This window comes from Struthio camelus, chromosome 9 (genome assembly GCF_040807025.1).
Source record: "Struthio camelus isolate bStrCam1 chromosome 9, bStrCam1.hap1, whole genome shotgun sequence".
Taxonomy (NCBI): domain Eukaryota; kingdom Metazoa; phylum Chordata; class Aves; order Struthioniformes; family Struthionidae; genus Struthio; species Struthio camelus.
Genome location: NC_090950.1, coordinates 20,040,706 through 20,063,351, shown reverse-complemented (window position 1 = coordinate 20,063,351; position 22,646 = coordinate 20,040,706). Strand labels below are relative to the sequence as shown.

The 22,646-nt window shown below is 46.3% G+C and overlaps 1 protein-coding gene and 1 long non-coding RNA gene across 2 annotated transcripts in view; both read right to left on the bottom strand.

Annotated features, from left to right (window-relative positions):
• P3H2 (prolyl 3-hydroxylase 2) overlaps positions 1 to 22,646 on the bottom strand; it is an 85,907-nt gene that overhangs the window by 36,791 nt on the left and 26,470 nt on the right. The gene's annotated exons all lie outside the window — the stretch shown is intronic.
• Positions 12,515 to 16,296, bottom strand: LOC138068130 (uncharacterized). The gene is made up of 3 exons (XR_011142778.1): positions 15,997 to 16,296; positions 13,999 to 14,268; positions 12,515 to 13,163 (listed from the first exon to the last, which is right to left on the bottom strand). It is a non-coding gene; the product is annotated as an uncharacterized lncRNA (long non-coding RNA).

Sequence of the window (22,646 nt, the reverse complement as noted above, 5' to 3'; positions counted from 1 at the left end):
CAGACGAGTGTCTGGAGCACATGCCAAGCATGCTTTTAACAACTGCTATGGCATTTCAGCAACGCAGGTTTCCCATTTCAACCCAAAAGCGGCACCTTTGGAAGCACCGTGATTTGCAGAGGTAGGGAACAGCTCAGTCCTTCAGAAGGAAGGCTGTTGGGCTGCAAACTCACATAAAGACATGAAAGCTCCCACAAACTGCCAAATACGAACGCCTCTGCATGTCTGCTTGCACAGCAGGACTTCAGAATGGAGATCTGTATCCACAACTAGAACAAGCACAGAGAGAAAATATGCTGATGCCTACCCTTGAGCAGGTGAATACCTAGTCTGTACAGATTCCTTTACTGAAGGAAGGTAGGGATAGAGCCAGGCTGGATGCCAGCCATAACCCAAACAAACTTAAAAAGCACACAGATTTGACTACTAACTTTAGTCCCAGCTTCTTAAACCTCAGTGCCCTACCCCCTGGAAATCCTCTAAGTCCACATTCTTCCAGAACTCCCTTCAAGTCAGCAGCTCAAAAGCACCCGTGGGGGCAGATGATCTTCACCAGTCCCCTATCCAAGGGCTGGCTCCTTAGTTTGTCAGATCTCTTATGCACCAGGAAGCCACATCCAGAAGGAATTGTGTGGCACTTGTAGGAATAAAGCAGGTGTTTATTCCATTATTGCTTGCTCTATTTCTTGTCTGCCTGACATGGGAGAAAGCTGCTTGGTCCTGCTCCAGTGACGAGTGGCTGAGCTCCTGTGAAGGAGCCCTGCCAGGTGCTAGGAACTGCTGGACACACGGCAGCCTGGGGCTGCCAGCAGCAGGATGCAAATATCATGTGGCTGCACACACAGGCTGTGGTATCTCTCCAGAGATGCCAGCACAGATTACTTCCTCTCTCCGAGCAAATTTTCTTATTACTCACAACACTGCCTTTCTTTATTCCACACCACACAGCAGTTCCTGGCTGCAGGTCCGCCACTGATGTCACCTTGGCAGGTTGAGAGACGTTACCCTCTGTCTGGGGCAATGTTATTCTCTAGTATGCAAAAAATGACAAGCTGTCTGCCCTCTCTGAGGACACAGCTGAAGTCACTCTCCTGCAAGAAGCCAGGGTTTTCTGAACATTGCTCAGCAGACTGGAAGTCTGGGTTTCTGGTTTTAAACTCCTGGCTCTGGTCCTGACTTACTGGGAATTCTTCAACAAGTCACCTAGCAGCTCCACGACTCAGTTTCCCTGTTAAATAGCAGTATGAACTGTATACCTTTGGTTGCTAGGAGGCTGAATGACATCATTTAAATACCTCTGATGACATTTCAGAGGCTTAAGATATTGCAAGATTTTTCTGTTGATCTTAAACTTATGCACTGGTCTCCTGTTATAGCTCACTCAATCCTTGTAAGTGGCTCTTTGTCACTGTTCCCATCCTCGCTCTGGTTCCTCTTTGAAAGTCAAATACCATAAAAGGCTGTTTATAGAGACTGAGATCTATAAAGGAGAAGTCAAACAGGGTCAGACTATCTACGTCTTTGCCACCCTGAAGTGCAGCCAGAGAGAGGTGGCTTCCCACTCCCCCTGCAATCTGTGGCAAAAAGCAGCCCGTCTGAGGAGTCTCTGACAGGGGTGGGGTCTCTCCTACTCCTTTACAAAAAAAACATTTCATCTGTACCAGAAATAGCTAAGGTGAAAAAGGTAGATGATGTCAAGATTAAATAATAGAATTAAGGGAAAAGCAAGTGTCCATAACCAATCAAGCAGTGAGGGTTATATTTGCACAAAGCTTTGCTTACATTTTTTTTTGCTAAAAGACAATTACGCACAAGGAAGAAAAAATCTGGTGGCTGAGAAACTGCCAGATGTTGATTCAACTTGCTTTCTGAAAATACCTTCATTCTGTTGAAACACTAATTTTCCCCTCAAAAAAGATTTTTTTTTCCCCAGAAAAAAATGCGCACAGCTCCAACGACAGCAGATGACGCAGATGAAGTCAGAACAACTCTGCTGTTTAGCAGACTTCAGGCTGCTTATTTTCCGCTTTTCCCTGGCCTGGAGCAAGAGAACTAAATTGGTAGTCTCTCACTGTCTGGTACCGAAGTTGGGGTTTCCCTAGCACAGAGAAAAGAACGCTTAAAGAAGCAAATATACCAATGCAGGAATTTTTAATAGGAATTAAAGAAGAAATTACTGTAAGTTGTATTAACACAAGTTATCAGTAACGATCCTAATCATTATCTGTTTCACAATGATTCTATCACTTACTTAAAGATGACCCAGGGCTGCAACTGACCGAGGCAGAGAACATAACGGAAATCACAGAAGACAACAAAGCAGCCAGGGTATAACAGTGTCCTTTGGGATTCACCACAAACACCAGAGCTCACGCCAAGAGTCCCCAGAAATCTAATCACAACACAGGCATATCTACATTCCTCATTCAGCTGAAAGACAGCATCTCCAGTACAGCAGCCCCTTAGAAGCAGCTCAGGGGTTGTTCTAGTATTAACTTACAAATATACATAAAAAGGCATCACTTCAGGCATAAACTATAATTTCATATCTGGTCGCATGAGGTCCAGCACACACTTGCTCAGCTTGAGCACTCAGCAAAGCCTAGAGCCTTACTAGTAGACACAGCATCCCAAAAAACCTAACCTACATTCTGGTCCAGGTGGACATCAGCACGTCACAGATAATGAAGTAAGAGCTACGTTACCCAGCCCCTCGCACACCACCAGGCACAGTTAACGCTGCAGAGCATCCCTCGCCAGGCCAAGAGCTGGAGCCGCACCACTTTCAAGCATTTCTATTGTAAACATAAATTTACTGCCAGCTACTGATGAATTAAGCATGAAGGGGGAGAGCAAGTCATAGTCTGCTGTCTCATGTATTCATTTAGCCTGCTGGCATGTGTGATCTTACCATAATATCGCATTTATGTTTTTCTAAAAAAATTCACTTTGGACTCACTTTTCACAATGTCCTTTTGTTTGATTTAGTGAGCAACAGCTGCTCATTTCAAGACGCTTTTGGAAAAACATTCATCTGCTCCCAAACTAGACTACTGTTGAAAAAGCAGAGCAGACATCAAAATATGAAAAAGAAAAAAAGAAGCTATTAAAAGAACAAGTAAGAAGAACTTTTGGCAAATGTGTTTTGGTTGTTGCTAACGCTAATTCAAAATATAAATCACCACAGGTGTAACTTCACTGGAAACATACGTCTTTCTATCCAAAATAAACCTGAGCCCAAGAACAAAATCCGCAAGACCTAAATGGTGACTTGGTTGGCACATGGATGGGCAGACTTGCATAACTAGCACCAATATTGCAGTCATCAGCCTGGGTTACTATGTGCAGACGCTTCTCACAACACCACCATCCCCCCAATCCCTCAGCATCACTCAGAGTGCTTTGCCTCTGCAGGTCATGCAATGGTTGCAAAGTGCATCACGCTCCCCATCCTTTTCTGGAAGTGGGCAAGGAGGCTCACAACACCGGAACAACTTTGCAAACCACACACGCAGCAGGGTTTGCTGCTCAGGTCTGAACCAGGGAGTTGCTGGAGTCCCAAGCAGTTTGTCTGTGGAGCCAAGCTCCAGTTGCCCATGCGGCATGCTGACGGGGAAACACCTGCCAAGTAACTTGAACAGTAGCCCAAGGGCAGTCCAGAATGAGCCACCTGCCCCAGGTCACCCCAGAAAAGAGGGGTGACCTGAGCTGAGCTGCTGGATGTACCAGCACTGGGTATGCCAGCTTCCCTCTGGATTTGGGGACTGGGAAAGCTCAGCCCCCGAGGCTGGAGCTGATGTCCGTAGGGCACCAAGGCTCACCAGGCTCCTGAAGGGCCCGATGGCAGAGGACTGGGAAAAGGCTTTGAATGCGAAGACAACATCCCCTCGCTCTGCCTCTTAGCAAGCCACTGGCATAGCGTGCCAAAAGCACACATTGGTACTAAGCTTAGACAGAACCTTGTTCTGACCACAACTACTACAGGAAAGACTTTATTTTTATTTCTTTTGATAAGGTCCTGTGGATTTGGCCATCTTAAGAGACTCTGCTAATGAAGCCTGACCAAAAAAGTCCATTTTTGCTGACAGTAAAATTGAGAAGGGAAGCTGGGGTTTAACCACTGACAGACAGTTCTAGCACTTGGGTCCTCTCCTTTGACTCCTTGGCCTCGCTCCCTTTTAGGTCAGCCATATACACTACCCCACAGGCCAAGACTGCAGCTCTGGGCTGAGGAGCCGAGTGAGTCCCTGAGGTCTGGTGGAGCGCAGTCAGCTTACACTGTAGGGCTGCGGCACAGGCACGCACAGCAGAAACATCTCAGGAATGAGGCAAATATAAAAAAATGGTTTCCAGTGACAGCAGCAGAAACCTCTCTGGCTGCCAGACCACAAACAAGCTGGAGATGTTTCCCTCCCTCATCCTACTTGACGTAAGACCTGAGCCAAGCTCCTTCTTCAGCAGCTCTCCAAAGAGGTTTAGCATGAGACCTTCTGTATGTCCAATTCCTGGCTGCATGAAGAGTCTTGTCCTTGTGCTAGTATGTGAAAAAAGGTCTGATTTATGGGGCCCTGGCAGCAGCAAAAGTATCGTCTTGTGATGGGCTGGGAGGGACCACACTGACCTCAGTTTTCAGGAACCCCAGGCTAGATTTCATGCCAGACCAAAAGGAAAAAAAAAAAAAAAAAAGAAAAACCACCCAGCAGTCGCAGCTTTTGACTCCTCTAGAAAAACCAAAGTGAGATGTTTTGAATGAAGCATCAAAAAAGCCCAGAGCCCCAGATGAACTCGCAGATAGTCTTTGCACCTTAGTTTACCTGGGTGTGAAGGCAGGACAAGGCAGGCATCTCTCTGCAGATCAAGATTCAAACTCCACTTCAGGTATGTGCTGAGGCTGCCCCTCTGCTTCCCCTGCAAATTGTGCCTGGACATCTGAAACTGGGATTTCAGGGCAGTTGGCATAATGCTCACTTGTGTGCAGCCAAGCAGGCTGCCTTTCTCACGGGCCCAGTGGGTCAGCTAGTTTGCAAGCACTTCTGGTCCTAGCCCATACAGAGAAAAGGGTCAGACTAATATGCCTATGACCTGCATAGAAAAACAGATACACTGGCCCCTTCATTAGTCCTCTCAAGGGGAGGTTTTTACTTATTTACCTGATGACAACGGTCCAAAGAGAGCTCAGAACAGGGCCCTCTGTGCCAGCTACTCAGTACAGTCCTAAGCACAGGCAAGAGCATGGGTAACTTTCAAAGACGTTCAAGTCACCTGAAGGCTTTAAACAGTCCTCACGCCTATAAAGCTCGTGAAGGAGCTTAAGGGAAGGGCCAAGAGACAAGCCTGGAAGAGGAGGACAGTGAGGACAAGAGGGATACTAGAAAGTTTAGCTTTTGGAAAGCAGATGGGCCTGAATCATGTAGAAGATTTTATGACTCCTCATGCAGGAAATAAGCGATGATATAACATCATGTTGTTGTGTCAACAACTGACATATCACAGTAGGCCAGTTTCAGAGACTCCACGTTATTTCAAAAACTATCTTCAAAACTGCAGAACAAGGGCAGAGGACTCCCTGCAGAGCCATAGCGCAGCAAGGCTTGAAGCAAAACCTGCATCCCAGGCAGTCTCAGCCCCTTCGGAAACCCACACGATTGCATCCTGCCTTGTCGTCCACAGAAAGCATCTGGAGCTCACCAGACAGCTGCTGACAGGAAGCCAAAGTACCAGCCTCCCTTCCCTTTCCCTCTCCCAGAAAACAGCACTCTGTCCCAAAATACATTCAAGGGTTTCATTGTTGTCTGTTCAGTGCATACGATGTTTTCAGCTAGCCTGGAAGTCATCAAGTTTGTGGACAAAATTCTTTATGGTACAAGCAGGCTATCACACTTCTGAGAGTTTCTCTCTTTCATCCTTGAGAAGGGCTTTTTATTTGCTTTTAACATTATACACCAGAAATCTAAAGCATTTCTCCCGACTGCTGCTCTCCCACATTATAAGCCAAGTAACACATCAAGTCTTGCTTCTGATGCGGTAGGAAGGGACCATCACTAGCCCCATGCTGCAGTGCTGAGCTCTATTGCTGCTCCCTAGCTGAGCAGGAGGTGAGATCTCTGCTGCAGCAGCAGGGCAAGGAGACTTCTTTGTGAAGGATGGCTGGCAGCTAGGAAGGCTTTGCAACAAGGACCTTGTTTCAGTATTTTGGGGATTAAGATCCCAAATGCCTGGACGCCACTGTTATCCTTTAACTCTCCTTTTGTACCTGTATAAAGATTATCATGCTTTTCCTGCAGTGCTATGTGTTTTGCACAGGGCTAACGGCACTTCGTGTGATTTCATGAGGTCACCGTTTCTGTCTCCAACTTATCACCTTCACAGGAAGGTGCATAATGACTGTGAACTAACATTTCTCTCCAGAGCATTCAGCAGCTCATTTCCATGGACTCTGTGCAAATATTCATGGCCCAAAATATTCACCCTCTCAGGACTCCTACTAATGGATAAATACAAACTTATTGCCATGGTAATGTACAGTTTTGTTTTAAAGCTATTTTTTTCTTCCTCTTGAGGGCAACGTTGGCAGAGCATAAGGCACTTCTAAACTCAGGCTGGTGCCAAAAAATCAATGCACAGTGAGCCAGATCCATTGCTCACGAATGGTCAGAGCTCTGTTTCAAAGATCTGTCCCCATATTTGTACATATAACAATCTCAGTTTTACAAAACAGCCCCTAACTTCAGAGAAGCCCTGTCCTCTCAAAGCCAACATAAATCCCTCTCAAGTTCTGGGCCTTCAGTCTTGCGAACTGCAAGTCCAAACTTCACTTCTGGAAGCAGAGATGTGGGCTCCTGCCCCGGGAACTGCAGGGGCACTCCAAGGACCTTGGTGAGTGGCACCCTGATTACTAGACCAGGTGGACAGCAGTGACATTTCTTCTTCGGTCACATCCTCTTGGGAACCTCAACAAGAGGCTGCTGAGGATGCAAAGAGGAACAAAGCAGCGATGAGGTCTTTAGTCTGGGCAGGTTGCTCAGAGAGGAAACACACCTCTCATGGAGAAGCCAGCCCTGCTGCAGGAACCTATCTCTGCCCCCAGCTCTATCTGTACATCCTGACACCTGCCCCTCCACACTGCGTCCTCAGCCTTGTGGCCTGTGACCATTCGGCACCCCAACTGCTGAGGAGCATGGGGGGAGAAGAACTGTCAGGTTAGCCAACAGCTGCTTAATCTACAAACCTACTCATTTACAGCTTGAACCTCTTAGTGTGGGACCAAGAAAGAAAGTAAACTCAGACCAGGAGAGATTTTTAGCATAGGGTCCATCTCATGTTTAACACACTGGGGTCTTACTGTTTTGCACCAGATCTAAAGCTAACAGACAGGGCAGTAGAGGGCAGGAGTTAATGTATTGCAGAGAGTACTTTCTTCAGAGTAACTGCCAGAAGTAACAGAAATATGTGATTTTACATCTTCCTTCAAATTTGGCATGCACAAGTGATAAAACCTCAAGGTTTGTTACTCGAAGCAGCCATTTGCATTTCTATCAACTCAATTGTCAGGCTGCTTTTCCAAGGGTCTGCAAATCAATTGGAACTTACACAACTAATCCCAGCCAAAAAAAACAAGCAGCAGATTTATCTGATAGAGGTGTACCTAGTCTGGGACCTGGACAGCTTGACACAGCACGGGGAGCTGTGTTTTTGTTTCTAGCAATGCATTTGGTATGAAGTATATACTCAGATATCAACAGAAGGAATGAAAACAGGGTGCCCTATAAGCCATACAGACAGGCAACCCCCACTCAGCATAAATTCTGCAAAACCCATTCCATCTGTAAGGAATAGTTTTGTTTACAATCCGTTTTCGTTTTCTAGCCCATAATGTTAGAGCCATTCTCTGTGTAGATGTGTCTCTCATGTGATTTTACTTTTAGGAGCACCCTTTCTTTTGGGAGAAGTTTGCTGGAATTACCAGGAGAAAGCACACGACCCTCACCCTGGAAAGAAATGTGTTATAAAACAGTTTGACCTCACACATCAGAGCAACCAATTCTGTTCATTAGCCTATTCACTTACTTGTACAAGCAAAGCCTTCCCTCATCTCCATGTTAACGCATCAGTCACATCTAACAGCCAAGAGCTTGAGAGCTTCTCCAGTGGGTTTGTTCTGAAGCAGACGCGGTGCGCTGCTGTCCAGGGCGGGAGGCAGGAGCTGAGGCCACGACAGTGACTCACTCTCCTGCCCCTGCCAAAGAAGTAGTTTTGGAGCGAGGAAACCACAAGGAGACTTAAATTAGAAAGTCAGTGAAACAAAAGAAATTCCTCCTTAGTTGGACTGAGGAGCTTCTGTTCTTGCCCAGAAGCAGGGTTTCAGTCAGGGGGGCAAAAGGGGAAAGGATGTGCAAAGTTTGAGAGGCATCCTTAGAGGACTGCACATTGCCATACAAACACAAGAGACAGGCTCTGGTCTAGTCACTCTTGGTTTTTTCCTGCACACAAAACATCTTTTTCTACAACTTTTTATCACCTGCTTTAGTGGAGTGACGAATGTGACCATATTAATGTTTTGCACACAGCATACGAGTTGATGTACTGCATGGGTATGTCAATACACTTCATATGGTGCTGCTTCCCACACCGGTGCTCTGGTCAGGTTCGCCACGTAACACAGAAGGAAGTAAAACTTGCCCTGAACATTCCCCCAGCAACTGCATATAATGCTGAGTACTTCTGAGTCCACATACAGGTTCAGGAAAAGATCAAAACTTCACTGCCACAGTCAACGGCAGATCTCCTGACTTTAAGGGGGCTCAGAATTCAGCCACAGGTAAAGTGCCCCAGAGGAGACTGATGCTCCAGATATGCCCATTCCTTCAAAACCTCTTCTCAAACCCTCTCTCAAGAGGTTGCCTACCCGCCTAGCTAGTGAAGACACTTTGTAGTAACTGAGGACGGTAAAAGGCCCTAGCTGGCATCCAACACAGGCATTTCACTGCCACAGCTTCACCAGAAGAGGAGGGTGCATAAATTTGGCAGATTAAGTCCAGCCGTTTCTTAAATCCTGGCTATATAGCTATCTGCCGTAGCTAGCCTCACTGGCCCCAGCAACAGCAGAGGTGTGGGCACAGGAGCGGACGAGCTGGCATTGAGCAGACATGGACTGCTCCCCTCTAGCTCACGCTTCTCTTTTCCTCACTGCGGGGACCCTCTGCAAAAAGGACAGCCTGCCTCAGAGCATCACTGTGAAGACATAAGGGGCAGCTGTGGGTACCTGTATGCCTTCTGTCCTCTAGGACTGAGGGTTAACTCCACAGGTTGCTTAGATGGTTATACCAAATCTGCACAAGGGGAAAGGGGGACCTTAAACTGTAAGCTCTCCAGAGAAACAGCCTTATTTCTCTTACGTTATTCTGAGCATCATAATGAATGAACATCAAGATGAATGATTCTGACACGACTCAACCATGTATTTAGCTGGCAACAAGGGGTCAGATGTCCAGCAGATCAGCATGAAACATAAGCCATGAATACTGAGAGAAGAAATCTGAAACTAGGATGAGCACCCTGCCTATAAATCACACCGCTGTGAAGAAAGCTGGAGGCACTGTGACAAGGGTTTATACTGGCATTAGACACAAGCTAATTCCCTGCTTCGCGTTGATTTAAGGCAGACCCCATTTTTCCAGTCTCTCAGGCAGAGATCGTAGGCAGAGTAAACTATTTTTTTTCTAATGGCAGCACATTATAACTGTCTTAGGGAGTCTAGTTTATGAGCACTACATTGACACAAGAAAGCAGGCTGCTTGGGTAGGAACTACCCCAAGCGATGTCTACAGGCTCAGCACGGACAGACATGAGAGCTGTGCCCGCGGTTCGAGTCAGCAGCCAGCGTGCCTACTCCAAGCCCACACAGCAGCATAAATTGTGGCAAGCAAAGCACCACGGACATGCGCTAGTAAGCCCTAGGAGCAATTCAGCAGGGCTTGGCAGCATCAACACAACGCCAGCTAGGACATGGGCAGATTAAGCTCAGCCCTGCTTGGAAAATTGTTGCATCTCTTCACCCACCCAGCTCCCTTCAAACTCATCATTACAACGGTAGCGTTTGCCAATAAAACTTCTAGTTTAGTGAGTAGAATAAACTACAACCATCAGCAGTGATAAGGAACAGTTTTAGTGTAAAACTTCACCTACTAATTAACGCATCCCAGAGGACAGTTACAACTAAGGCAAACCTGATGTTCTTCCTGTGCTTATATCCCTGGTCCAGGATGCTTCCTAAAGGAATTTTTTCCCCCCTCCACTTTGCCTAAAACCTTCTTTGCCAAGTTTCAGCCCATAGCTGAGATTTTATAGCCAAGTTAATAACAGAGGAAGGTGTCAGTTCAGAACAAGGCTGGGTCCCTTTTTCCTACAGTTCTCCATGCCTGGGACAAGCATCAGGAAACGGAGAAAGATGCTACGTCACAGGTCTTGGGGGACCCCACTGCAAAACTGGCCATGCAGGTGCATGTGCTCCTGAGCAGGCAGGGCAGATATTGTCAAGAAAAGAAAAAACCTGATCAATCCTTTCTACTACTACTAACGTCAAAATAGCATATTGCTTTTACTAGCAGTCAAGCAGAAAATATACTCCAAAAAGGAGAAGCCAGAGGTGTAATGGTCTGGAATAATATGGTGTCTCCAAGAATAATGATAGTGTTCAAGCGCCGTTAATATTTGTGCTTTCTCTTTAACAGCGGGAGGTCTGTGAGATACAGGATATGGTTTTTACTTGCTGCCCCAAGGTAATTCTCCTACACTCTCAATTCTGCACTGCTGGCAAATTAGCAAGCATCTCCAAGCTACAGCAACCCCCTGGGAAATACAATTTGGATGGCCTTTTTTGCCCACAGATGCACCGTGGACATCTCACAGATGTACAGAATGACAGCTTAGACTTTCCCAACAAACTTTTTGTTTTATGCCATCATCTACTTTGCCTGTCACACCTCCATCAGTCCTGGCACACAGACCCCAGATTCTCTGGGGAAAGGAGGGTCTTTAGACTCCCCCCCCCCCCGACCTTGTACAAACCACAGAGCACATTACGGGACTGAAGCAGTGCGCATACAAGAGCACATATAGCCCAGGAGATGGACACCGTAAGTATGCTTCAGGAGGATCTTCTGAAACTCAAACCCTGAAAGCTTCAGAGCTCTCATCATCTAAACATGCCCATGTGCTCATACACAGACATGTGCTCATAGCAGCAGACATATCACTACATATAGGTAGACTTATATGTACTTACATATAATGCACGTATAACACGGACAAACTATACCTGGAGTCAAAGCTAGCTAAAAAGGTCCCAGTTCCAGAATTCAAAGAGCTGGACAGAGTCCAGATCTAATTTTCCTTGTTCTCTCTGTATTAAGTGTCTCCCTCACCAAACTTACCCCTGGGAAAGGGTGAATATATGAATTGTCTATACATTCCCAATAATAAAGTGACTGGATGAGGCAGCTGCACCCCATAAGAAGATCCCAGAGCTGACCCCAGTCCTGGGCAGATCTGCTGCCCCACCACATCCTTTGTTTCCTACCTGCTTTGGGATCAGATGCTTCACGCTGTGCCCCAAACTGACTCTCCTACCATTCACTTCTGCACACTTGACATGCCCAGGCAGTACCTCAAGGACAAACTCTCAAAGGTACCACCTGAAGGGAAAAGTCAAGTGCCAGGACAGGGCACTAACTGGGAGCCCAACAGGCCCTGCAGCAGGGCTTAACACACTCGCAAGTCCAGCTGCCCATCTGGAAACACCCAGGCTGCAGCAAGGCTCAGCAAACCTCACCTCAGCCCAGCAACAGCCGCAGGGACTGGGGTGGCAGGAGAAGGCTCTGCACACGACCAATGCGAATCTGATAGCGTTTGCAAGAAGGGGGCTGGGGAGCTACAGTAAAGGGTTAAAGTTAGAGACACTTAGCAGCCGCAGCAGAGCATGGTGCTGGAGTTGGCAAACCCCACAGCACTTCCCTCTTCCTTTTATAGGATGCTAAAAATGGACAGATTTTGCTGCTTTCAGTAGTCTATGCACAGAGGAGATGCCTTTTCCATACGTAAAAGGAATAATCATTTCCCTGCTCTCAAGAGACATTTCCCTCCCACACCCCCATGTAGTTAACATGCATTTACAGCTCCTCCAGGGGAGGGAAAAGACCAGGGTCCTCCCCATCCCACACTGGCCCCCAGCATGTCCAGCTGTTAGCACTCCCTGGGGATGCTGCCAACCTCTCCCCAGCTAGCCCCGGCCGCTTGGCATTTTGCCTCCTAAGAAAAAGCAGCCCCCCTTGTTGCTGGAGGTCAGCCCAGCAGAGCACGGTCCCTGGGGAGAGGAAGGCCAGGGATCTAGGCCAGGATTTGGGTCTAGCTGGTTGCTGGCAGCACTTCAGCTGGCTATCCCAGAACAAAAAAAAAAAAAAAAAAAAATATATATATATATATATATATAAAATTAAAAGAGAGGGGGCAGGGGAGTTAATGTCATTAAATATCTGACAGCTGGAAAATGTGAGCAGCCATTGTTTGCAGCCCCCCTACTGCTCCTTCTGCTGAAAACAGAAGTAATGAAGCGTAAAAGCCAAGACTGGAAATACTGACTCCCCTTTCCCCTGCTCTCCTGCTGAGGGAAGGGGACAGCTCTGACCTCGCCCAGCACTGGCTTCCAGGCCCATGGGGTCCCTGCACCCTCCTGCCCCCATGTCCCCTTGGCTCTGCCTCAGCAAGGTCAAAAGCCTTTGGTGCGTTGAGCCTGTGGCTCCCGCATACGTGCCCAGAGGCCAGGGGGAGGCCGCAGCAGGACCTTTCTCGTCTTTCACCCTCTCAGAGCAGCTGTGCTCCATCTTCACACACAGCATTGATGTTCCTGCTGTAACCACAGGGGTGAATAAACTCCTTCCAAGTTGTATGGCTGCTGTCCCCACTGAGCTGCCACAAGGGAGTGACGCAAACCAGCTATACCCCACACCACCAATACTAAAGTCATTGCTCCCGCCAGTTTTCCCAGCTTCGCTGATGGAAGATGCTAGAGATCCCAGGAGCTGTCAGACACTAGTTGAAACAAAACTGGTTTTCCAAGAAGTGACCTTGCGTTGCTTCCTCCACATGCATGAATTGTTTAGGGTTAGCTGCAAGAAAACAGAAAGAAATCCAGGGCATAAGAGACATGCATCAGCTGGCCCGGCCCACCAGCCAGCTGTGGTCAACACCTCTAGTAGTATCAATAGGTCATTTATCTCTGAACCTCCAGGCTATTCTCCCTTCTAGTAGCTGAACTTGATCCCATGCCACGTGCCCCACGCATAGGCTTGCCACAGACCTGCTCCCAACAGCATCCTGAGCTTCCCCGCTCCTGTTTCAGACTGATCTGATATCAACCCCACTGGGAGCATGAGGGAGAACAGCACAGGCAGAAACAAGTGTTTCAGAAGCAGCACTGACCCTGTCTTGTACAGATAATGGGCTAAAAAAGCAGTTCCTGAAACAGACTGCAAACCACTTGCAGCCCATGTGGCTATAAGTGAAATGATCAGGAGTTCTGTTTTCAATGAAAAGCTCGGCAGTTTGTGAGAAATACTGACAGTGAGCCGTGGTCCAGAAAGACCCCCTGGAAAAGACTGTCGAGTTTTGCATTCCTGAGTTTTACTCATTCTTCAAAGTCCAACTTTCTCAAATGTCACAGTGTTAAGCTGATGATGCCAGGACCCTGGGGTCCTGCAGAATTTGGTTCCCTAGAACCCTCCCATCTGGGGAGAAGATTTGAGGGTAAATTTTGGCTCCTTTCCTTTAAAGCTGCCAAAAGATTTTCAAAATCTTTACAGTATTCTTCTGAAAATACTGTGCTTAGGCATTGAAACTACATCTGAGGAATTATTTTTGGGCAGGGCATATTTTCCCCCTTTCCTGCCAATTGTGTAACTACTGGGTTCTTGCACAACACGACAGTGGGGCTGTGCCTCTCACCTGTGTTCAGAAGCAGTTGCAGATTTTATTCTCTAAAAAAGAACCCATTCTTACAAGCACCAAGGAACAGACTCATATTAGAGTTCTGCAACTTGCAGGCTCAGATGCAGCTTAACTGGAATTGCAAAAACCAGGCTTGGGAAACTGAGGATGGAGAAGAAACCTTAGCATCTTGACTTGGTCTTCTTCACTGTATTGTCTCTCTGATCTGGCCACGCCCTTTAGGACTTTGGTGACAACGGTGGTCATGTTTCATAAGCAATTGGTTTCCTGGAATTTTGGGTGGGAAAGAGATAAAAAGCAAACATTGAGAAATCTCACCAGCCTGCTCACGTGGGTCAAATCCTGTAAAACACTGTATGACTCCAATTCCCCTTGTTTTGAGAGCTTTTTGCTGAGTGCCGCATCAGATCATACAATTGTAACAGATCTGCAGCAATAGCACACACACTGGAAATAAGTAAGATCCCAGAGACATCCAATTTCTCATCCCTTCCTCTGTTGAGTCCCACACACTTCTGCAATGAACAGGAAAATTCTGGTCAAGACAATTCATATGAGTGTAAGCCACATTTTCCCTGGCATCTTCCTCGTTATATACCCACCACCACCAAAAAGAGAATCAGAGCACTTCACAGTAGCTTGTTTCAAAACCTTTGTGGCTCTTTCAAGGCCAGCTGCCTTCTTCCACCTTGCTGTTATCCAGCTGGGAAGTACACATTTATTTATATTCGTTTATGTTCAAACAGGCCACCCCACTTAAAAATAAGTGGATTAAAAGCTCGTCTGGAAAAATGATTAAATCCTATTGCGCTGCAGTGAAGCCTGCATATTTAGGCTATGATGTAACATAAGCAATGGGAACTCTTCCCTACAAGAGACATCAGGAATTTTAAAGTTACAGCACAGCCAGCTCTGCTACCTGTGATGCACTCAGCAGATGGTGGAAACCCATAGCCTTGTCCATTTATCTTTGATCACATGTTCTAGCTCTTCCTTCCAAGCCCAAACAGTCATTTAACAACTGCAAGTGCTCAGTGCGTTTCTGCAGATGAATCTAAATGGGTCTCTGAACTCACAAGGGTAGTTGTGGCACTTATCTCCAGGCAGAAGAATACGCCCACTCATTCATCCGTTCACTCACTTCACGTCCATCCAACACCCACATACGGATATTCTGCCTGAACACAGCCTTTCCATTGCAGCAGATGGTTAATGCTATAAACAACCTGGCTGGTAGGTGGCTACTGAGTTTAAACATCAACACCTTCCTGTTTGTGCTTCCCACCAGTGGTTGAGCAGCACTGGCCTGGCTACAGTCTCCAGCTCTCCAGGAGAGAATAACTTCACAACTGGTGAAGGGATCAAGACCAGCTAAGTCTTTTCTACCTCTAGATCTCAAAATCCAGCACACAAAGTGGGAGAATGCTACAAAAAAGTCCTCCAAAATTGGCCTGGAGAGTCAGCAAAGAGTCAGAATGGGAAAGTAACAGGAATGTCTCCACCATAGCTACAAAGACACTCGAGTGTATTTAATGTATGCTAACCACAGACCTGGAAGCAGTGGGACTGCACGGCCCAGACACCAGAGCAACAGAGCTGGGGACAAAGCAGTATGCGAACACTATGGTACTGCTTCCAGATCCACATCAGTAACTCCCTGTGGTGCTGCACTGCTCCATACTGAATTGGGTGCTGGCTACCTCAAGAAGGCTGCTTCCACATACCAAAAGCAGCCAGGGGATAGCTAGGAACAGACCTCCCAGGACTTGCTAGGCGCCAGACTCTTCTCTTCCCACGGATACCACGCTAAGCCGCTGGCTCTGCGTGCTGCATGTGAGGGAAGGAAAAAAGGGACAGGAGAAGGAAAAACTTGTAACAGCTCTTGCAGCCAAGTGAAAAAGTTCAGTAGCATTAAGCCAGACCACTAAGACTTGCGCAAAACCATTTTGCTCCAGACTTCCTCTGTGCACCACCCCCACTCCCCGCTCTGCTTACCTCCCTTCAGCAGCATAGCCAGAAGGCTGGAGATCTAGCATGTTCTTTCTTTTAATTAAGCAACAGCAATTAAGCAACACATTAAGAGCTTCTCAGAGCTGAGATTGCTGTTCCTTAGGAAAGGGCTGGCTTCAGCATTAAATCAGCAGTTGTGTTAAAGTGCCAAATCACTGGGGCAGAAAAAAAGGGAGCTTGATATGTAAACAGCCTTATCGCTAATTACCCCATGCCTTGAAGTGAATTGCTGTGGCTTCGCTCCACTAGAGTCTCTACTTCCTCTGGGGCAGGGCAAGGAAGCAGAGATGGTGCAAGAACCAAGCAGTTAAATCAGAACTCAGACGATGTAACAGGAACAACCTTAAGGAAGACCGAGAGCTGTACAAACCCAGCATCCTTCACCACTACCAAAAGCCAGATATGTGGAGTGCATCCGTCCTTTCTCAGTAGGGGTTGGAAAGACCCACACATCTGTCACACTAGGCTTTAGGCTGATGTTTATAATAGCAGAATTGCATAGGAGATAATCATTCTCTTCCTAATTCTTTTGAGGTGAATTCAGACTGCTGCCCGCTCCACAGAAACTCCTCATGGCTCAAGGGATCTAACAGATACAGGGGAGAGGAGGACTCAGTCTCACAGGCTGGGGATTGCACACAGATTTCTGCCTAGCTCCAGTGGGAATCACAGCTTGAATCTGATCCACGTGGTGCCGAAAACATATTTCAAAATCCCTGAGAAAAAATTCTGAGCGACTCTCCCACAGACAACGCTCAGCAACTGCAAAGCGAGCCGCGCTTGTAGGACAGCGTGGGAGGTGTCAGGGCTTCTCCTGTGATGTGTCACAAAGCAACCACATGCACTGGCCACCTGGGTGGGCAGGGCCCTGAGAACCTTACCATGACTCCTTTATACTCCCCTCTAGGAACTGTCTGATGCATTTCAGAGGGAATATAACCCCTACTGCCTGGTTTCTTTTTTCTACTCAGTTTCAACAAACCTCTATCATCCTTCATCAGGGAAATCCAGGAAGACACTACTGACGTAAGGGTGCAGCCATGACTGCTGAAGGTGCTGAATATACTCTCCAAATCATCATCCGTTCAGTATATTTGTTTTTTCTTTAGAGTCAATCATCAGTATGGAACAGGATGTTGATAGAACACATCCGTAACTGGGATGTTACGAGTAGGGCCATTTAATCCGTTTGTTCAGGGAAACTACACTTTCCTGGCAGATTTCAAAGAAATCTCATGCTTAAAAAGAAAAGGCTTCTTCTCCTTCATTTTGATAAGGCTGAAGGTTTCCAAGGACAGCCAGTAAATTTCTCATACACACATGCTCCACTTCTCTCTCAGCTGAATATTTACAAATTTCCAAAGCGCTAAACCTCTTCAAGCCATTCAGCTTCTGCTTTTATTTGTAGCATCTACAGTGCTTCTGAGATTTTACTGCAGCTATCTACATTAATAGGGACCTAGTTAGGCTTCGTGTGCAACTCTAAAGGTCAATCACACCATTTTGCTTGAACATGCCAGACGGGCAAGAGGAAAACAAACACATGGAGCTTCCCACGTGACAAAGAGTGAAGCGCGCTGTCCCAAAGCAAAGCAAAAGCCCTGTACTAAGGAAAATTTAAAGCAGCCATTCACATCCATCTAGGTAATGGCAATACACAGAAAACCCAGTGTTAGCAAGATACTCCCCCCCCCCCTCCAAGTTACATGGCTTTTTCCTATTTCTAAGGGGAAATAAAATGCTTGCTGCTATTTTTAGGAGAATGCTACCAGAAGAAATTTGCATTTGAAATTAAATGCAATTCCACATATCGAAAGTGAGTTCTGCAGCCTTAGAACAGCACCAAGCAGCCTCTGCCCAGTCCTGTCTATAATATCCATGTTACACTGAGAATGTAGCTGCCACAGCAGAAATCCCATCCCAGAGGGTAGGGTTTTACAGCCTGAAATCATTGAGAATGCTAAAAACTAAGTTCCAGACTAAAAGTCATCTCACCCTACACTGGACAGCCCTGGGGCCGCTGACATGGGGAATGGTATGCACTGCGTGTCCTGCACTCCACACGTTACTGCACCTGCTACAGCTTCACAGGTTCAGTTCTCCAAAGACACCATGCATGTCTGGAGCACGGAGGACCTGCCTTAGCTCTGACATGATGGCATGCAGACTCTTAACTATCCTGAGATGAGTGGGACATGGCCCACCACGGTCATTTCCAGTACCTACTACCAACAACGTGAAGGCAGGTGAACCATGTCTCCTCCAGATACGAGACCTGGTAGCTCTGCCCTTGCCACTTCTGCAGCCCAACAGGCTGTGACGCTCCAAAGGAGATCTCAAAAGCTCAAGTCGAGAAAATTACGGTCACTGATAGCCTGTGTTTTATGTAGAAGTTACAGGGCTGGAGGTCAAAGCACTTCAAAAGGAGTGATAGTGGTCTGAAGGGACCGCACGTAGTGGCAAAGTTGAGTTGGTTTGCTCCTGACAAGGCAAAAGCCCAACATCCCATGGCAGCTTCCAAAAAAGCCTCTTTCTAACCATCCCCATTTCCACCTAAGTATCACCAGCAGGGAGAAAGGGCTGTGTATTACTGTTCACAGCCCAACACCAGCACCCACTCTCTTGCACCAAACTCTGCTTAGATTAAGATCTAAATCCCCCCCCAAGCAATGAACGGCTCTCAGAGCAAGATAGGAAATCAAACCTCAGGGAAAGGGGACTACAGATTTAAAGTACACGTTCACAAGCTATGTTTTCTTGGCAGTCAAGAATAATCAAATGTAAAGCAGTGCTATGCAAGCTTCACGACAAACAACTTTCTCAAAATTAGGATCTCCAGAAACGTGATTATTTGACCTCAATTTCTAGCCAGTCTTCAACTTTCTTCCTCAGACTGTTAGTAGGGGTGCCTTCATGGCATGATTTCAGCCACGTGCCACAGCTCGGAAGCAGACAAGTAGCCAGTTCATTTCCCACAGGCCAGAGAACAGCGACGATCTTGGTTACTAGTAATGACTGAATCGAACTAAGTATTTCGAAGTAACATCACTCACTTTCTAATTCATGTATTGCTGTGAAGCAGTACTGCCTTTAATCACTGCCTTTAATAGCACTTTCTCCCAAATCTGCACTCTTCTGCCTAAAGCATTAATTTCCATTACCTCAAAAAGTATCAAATTCCAAACCTTTGCTGCAGCTTCTAATTTTCTCACTCTGGTTACAGACACCTCATTAGCCTCCCCACATCTGGTCCAGAATACAAGGTGTTTGTTCTGCAACATGCCAGAATCGGTCAACACAACTGTCTGATTATATACAGGCTCCAAAAAGTCTCATGTATAAGAGAAGAAATTAAGCAGATGGCCTGCAGAGCACTGAGATTTGCAATTTTCTTCCTGGAAAATGTATAGTAACCCCAGCTCCAAAAATAACACTAGGAATAACCTTCCATGTGGGAAGGAAGCATTTTCTAAAAATCTTTGATCGCCATTTCAGAGAAGGGAATTGACACATTAATTAGAACATACTGCTAATTTGGGTTGCTATGTCACACCATAGGGCTAAACCAAAGCTGGTATCCAAATGTTGGTGGCCAGCTCCTGACAGAAATTTACCGTTTTTCTCTAGGACCTTTTTTCAATTAGCAAAGCAGGAACATATCAATGCAACTCTTACACAAGCCCTACTATCAACCCTCCCCTAAATTACTGCCCTTCTCGTACTAAAACTTTTTTCTCGCAATTCTTACCCAGAACTTCATACAGGTTTCTGTCTGACTTTTTTATATGGCTGTATTATACGAGTGTCCCAGTTGTAATGAATTTATTTTCAGAAATCCACTGCAAGGGGAAGAGGTACTACAAGCCTCACTTTACAGGCAAGGAACTGAGACATCGTGGATCCCAGGAGTGCTCCAGGGTGCAGGTAGACAGCCTGGCTGCATCACAGCTTGACCGTGGGACGTCTGTGTACCGCATGCACACCACCTCTGCTGCAGCTTTGCTTCCACAGGAGGGAAACCTGGCTGTGTGGATGGTGAAGGGCAGGGCACTTAAAATCCAACCTGTCATACCCTGCCCCAGGATTCAACAACTTTAGTGGTTATGTCCAAGGGATAAATCCAGATATTCAGCACTCCAGGATGACCTAATCCCTGGAGTTTCCCAGAACTCACCAGATCAAGTGTCACACACACAAGTGCCTTCCTCCCACGCAGGCTTCATTGCAATCCAGAATTTACAGAACAAACATATTCCAGACTAGACATCCTGCATCCTCCTCTCCACACCTTGTCACCTCCCTGAGGACAGCTACACTGGACAGTGGGATTTCTAAGGCCCACACAACTGCTGAAGCCAGTAATTCCTGCCCATGTCCTCCCCAAAAACTTTGCTTAATCAGTGTGAAGGGCCTTTGCCACCTAATCACTTTTACCAAGGAGGCTTCCTCATTTTGGAAATAGCATTTCCAAGTTATCACTGGCCTCGTATCCCCATCTCCACTATGGGCTATAGCCAAGTCCCTGAACACATGAGTACGTTGCAGACCTCACGTCCTCTTATGGAATTGCCTCTGTCTTTAGACACCATACGCTGACGGCACTTGTTTGGATTCCTTTCTTGGATGAAACCTTGCATGAAACACTGGATTTTCTCCACTTCTTCCACTTTCCTTCTGTAACATGAAGCAACATTTTTTTCCCCTATAAAAACAGAAGTTGGGAGCATACAACCTTAATTTCAAGGTATTTATAATTCTTGGCCTGCACAGTCTCAGTATGACCCTGCCAAGCACTACTTGCTGCTTGGAAGGCTGACAAAATGTGCTCAGCCATAAACAAATGAACTTTAATTCCACCATCATACTTAAAATTAAAGGAAAAAAAAAGATAGTTAAAATTCTATGCTTTTTAACTAGAACTCTAACTAGAACAGCTAATGCAAACAGAGTAAAAATCATATATGTAAAGCTTTTTGAAACAAACACTACAAGGTGGTAAACGTATGAAGAATAAACAGTATTAGTTAGCTATCACCTTTGCTTTTTTGCAAAGGATGGCCCTGCTGGGTGGTGACAACACACTTATTGACTGATCTGCTATCGTTTATCAGCAGTTTATGACAAGTACGAAGCCAATACAAGGTCAGAACAGGTATCAATCCTCTTTGGAGTAAAAGATAATTGGGGGGGGGGGGTGGGAGGGAAGGAGGAAAACTCATCTCCAGTGTTTTTAGAGAGCTCACCTAAGAGCATCAACCTGAGAGCAGATACTCTGTATGGTTTTATCCACAAAGATGATTATAATAGAATGGCATGAATTGTGCAACTTTGTTATATTTGCATCTAAGAAGGGATTTGAGAAAGCAGAAAGTCAGCTATCCAGTTTGAATAGTCGGAATTTGGCACAGCAACCTAACCTATATTAAGTTTCCACCTACTTCAGTGCTGCTTGGAGGAGATTCTTAACCACTGTTCTTGTACCCTGAGCTTTCAGTTTGTAAAACAAGTTAGTTTACAAAGAATCTGAATTACCTCAGAGGAGGAGAATGATGTGAGACTTCCTCCGTCTGGATCTGATAAATCATTACCCAGTTGAGAGGGATTTGCTTATAGGGGTGACCACAGGCAACTCAGCAGGACACTGAGAAACCCAGTGTCTTCAACTCTACAGTCTCAGCTTCATGGTGCAGTGCAGCCTCTCTGACCGTAGCCAGCTCCGACTTAACACCATAGTCGCATCCCATTAACTGGGGGCTCAGGAACTGAGCCTGAGCCTGACAAGGTCAAAGGTTCCCTGAGTGCCATACATCTGCGGTACAACTCTGCCTGCACTATGGACTCTTCCTTATGAATTCAGCTGTTTTCTCCAACTTAATTGACAGGCATTGGTAACCAGCATCTCCAGTGTCTGCTGGCGTAACAGAGCACATGCTGTCACTGCGCTGTGCACCATTACACAAGGACTCGGTATCATGAACCACCTTGCCCTGGGAATCAGAATCCACAGTGGAAGCTGAACAACAGGAAATATTAAATCAGCATCATCTCTGGAAAAAAAATAAACAAAACAAAAAAAATACACCCACGGGACAACTCTGCTTTTGCTTTTTTTGGCCCTGAATACAACTTCCTCAGCAAATCAAGCATCTCCAACAGGAAATTCTGCCTTAGTCTGTCCTACGGCCTCCAAAACATCTGCGCATTTGCACATGCTGTCAGCATTCATGAGTAGGCGTTATCGTCCCTTGGTCTGTATCTGTGACCCATCCATCAGTAGGAAGAGCTCTTTCTACTTGTACTCCTCTCCCAGGAAAAATGACCTCTTTAGCCCTACCTACTTTTAACCCAGCCTCAGACTTATATAAGACGACACCTGCATGGCAAATAATCTGATCCCTGCATAAACACCAGTGCTAGAATAACTTACAGACTGTGCTGCTTTTGTAAACAACATCTCTCACAGCAAGGCAAGACTTAGGTCTCTCTGTGTGCAGGACACAAGTGGTTAAGTACGGAGTCTATGCTTTGGGAAAAATGAACACAAACTGAACTGAGTCCAGAGTGCAGTGAAAAGGAGAAAATTTAGAAGTTTTCACCTCCTCTCACCTAGGAGGGAAGGCAAGAAGTGCTAAGTT